General features: G+C 45.0%; 1 non-coding gene across 1 annotated transcript; it reads right to left on the bottom strand.

The window, feature by feature from the left end:
• Window positions 1–1,785: 1,785 nt before the first annotated feature.
• Window positions 1,786–1,860, bottom strand: Trnas-cga. Its single transcript has one exon. It is a non-coding gene; the product is annotated as a tRNA-Ser (tRNA).
• Window positions 1,861–2,120: the final 260 nt, after the last annotated feature.

Here is a 2,120-nt window from a genome sequence, read left to right as displayed (position 1 = left end):
TTCAAATGGCTCCAAGCACTATGGGATCTAACATCTGATGTCATTAGTCCCGTAACTAACCTATGTACATCACACACATCCATGCCAGAGGTAGGATTCGAGCCTGCGACCGTAGCAGCAGCGCGGTTCCGGACTGAAGCGCCTAGAAGCGCTCGACCACAGCGGCCGGCACGAGTCATCAGTGGAGATGAAACGAGCGTTCGTCACTTTGAACTAGAGAGCTAACAACAGAGCAAGGAATGGAAACCCCCAAGATGTCTAACCTAAAGAATTAGTTAACTCTCTTCCAGTAAAGAGATTCTCTTATTCTTTCATGTCGCACAAGGGCCCGCAATGATTTGAACCCTGCTGTTTGAAAGAAACGCCGAGATTTGCTGTCAAACGGTGTTCTTTTCATGCATGACAGCGCGCTTCATATATCGGCATCCACATCGTTCAAATTCCGCAAAATAAACTTTTCAGTATTTTGGAGCATTCTGGGTAAGTCAACTTAAAGACTGTCTGACAGGCCACCGTTAATCTATCTTTGAAAATGACACGAAGAAAGCGGTTCACAGTAGCTACGGTGGTGGATATGATGTCATCCATAGCAGGAGAAACATTTGCACCAGCCCTAAATCTTTCTTTCTTCTGAAGATATGGTAAAGCTTTTCCAACAATTGACCAAAGTTCATTGAAAAGTAGGACGACTGTTTTGGATATGTTGACACCAAAAGTTTTCTACTGTTGAAATTATAAGAATGCTTTGAAGATTTTAATAATGAGCATTTCATAGGTAGTGTTGCAGTACGATACTATGCGGCAGTGTGTAATTTTACCACTTAGTTGATTTCTTCTTTTTACAATCCCTGTTCTCATTTGAACAACTCATTTCCTGGTCACGTCCGTATACTCTTCCATTGGCTGTTACCTACGACAGCGTCGGTTTCTGGCGGAATGAGGCTCTATGCAGCCTGGAGTTCATGGTCCAGACCTTTCCAAATCCTCCTAAATTGGCTGTGGCCAAAGGCTACATGGTTGGCTTGCAGGGAAAGGAATTTCGCAGTGTCTGCCGGCGTTCCAAATAACCGTTACGGGAAAAGTTCCTCGAGTCCTGAAATGCATATAAGGAGACTGAAGTGATGAATGAAAATTTGTACCTAGGTCAGGATTCGAACCTGGGTATCCTGCTCACAAGGCAGCTGCTCTAACCACTACACCAGCCTGACACAGTGGCTTTGCACAACTGCGCGACCTATCCTAGCGCACCATACATTTCGAACCCAATTTCCATTCATGGCTCAACCGACTTTGTATCCCCCTAAACTCGACAACTGAGTTTAGGAGGTTACCGTGTGGACTTAGGCATGAATGGAAATTTCGACTGGGGAAGGGGGTGTGCTAAGATAGAATGTCCAACATCGAGAGTCACTGTGTCAGGGAGGCGTAGTGATTAGAGCAGCTGCCTTGTGAACAGGAGACCTAGGTTCGAATCCTGCCCTTGGTACAAATTTTAATTCGTCACTTCAGTCTCCTTATGTACGTCATAGATGTTTGAGACTTGAAAAGGTCTCTGGAAGTATACAGTACCATTTCGTAAAGTCTTCTAAAAAGGCTGGAGCTCTGAAAGCAGGATCAAAATATGGCCAATGATAATGGTCCTAATCCTGATTAGCCGTAAGGAATACTTGTCAAACAATTTCGCGAATCTATTGAAGCTCTCGAAATGGAGTAGTCCGTTCTTAGAATTAGATTTTCACTCTGCAGCGGAGTGTGCGCTGGAACTTCCTGGCAGATTAAAACTGTGTGCCCGACCGAGACTCGAACTCGGGACCTTTGCCTTTCGGGGGCAAGTGCTCTACCAACTGAGCTACCGAAGCACGACTGACGCCCGGTACTCACAGCTTTACTTCTGCCAGTATCTCGTCTCCTACCTTCCAAACTTTAGAGAAGCTCTCCTGCGAACCTTGCAGAACTAGTACTCCTGAAAGAAAGGATATGGAAATTTGGAAGGTAGGAGACGAGATACTGGCAGAAGTAAAGCTGTGAGTACCGGGCGTGATGTGATATGAAATCGCACCATACAGGGAACTGTCAATAACAAAAAAATCTCAATACAGCACCACAATCAAATTTCCATG

The sequence above is a fragment of the Schistocerca piceifrons genome, chromosome 1, assembly GCF_021461385.2.
Source record: "Schistocerca piceifrons isolate TAMUIC-IGC-003096 chromosome 1, iqSchPice1.1, whole genome shotgun sequence".
Lineage (NCBI taxonomy): Eukaryota > Metazoa > Arthropoda > Insecta > Orthoptera > Acrididae > Schistocerca > Schistocerca piceifrons.
Note: the sequence above shows the minus strand (reverse complement) of the source record. Positions and strands in the feature narration are given on the sequence as shown.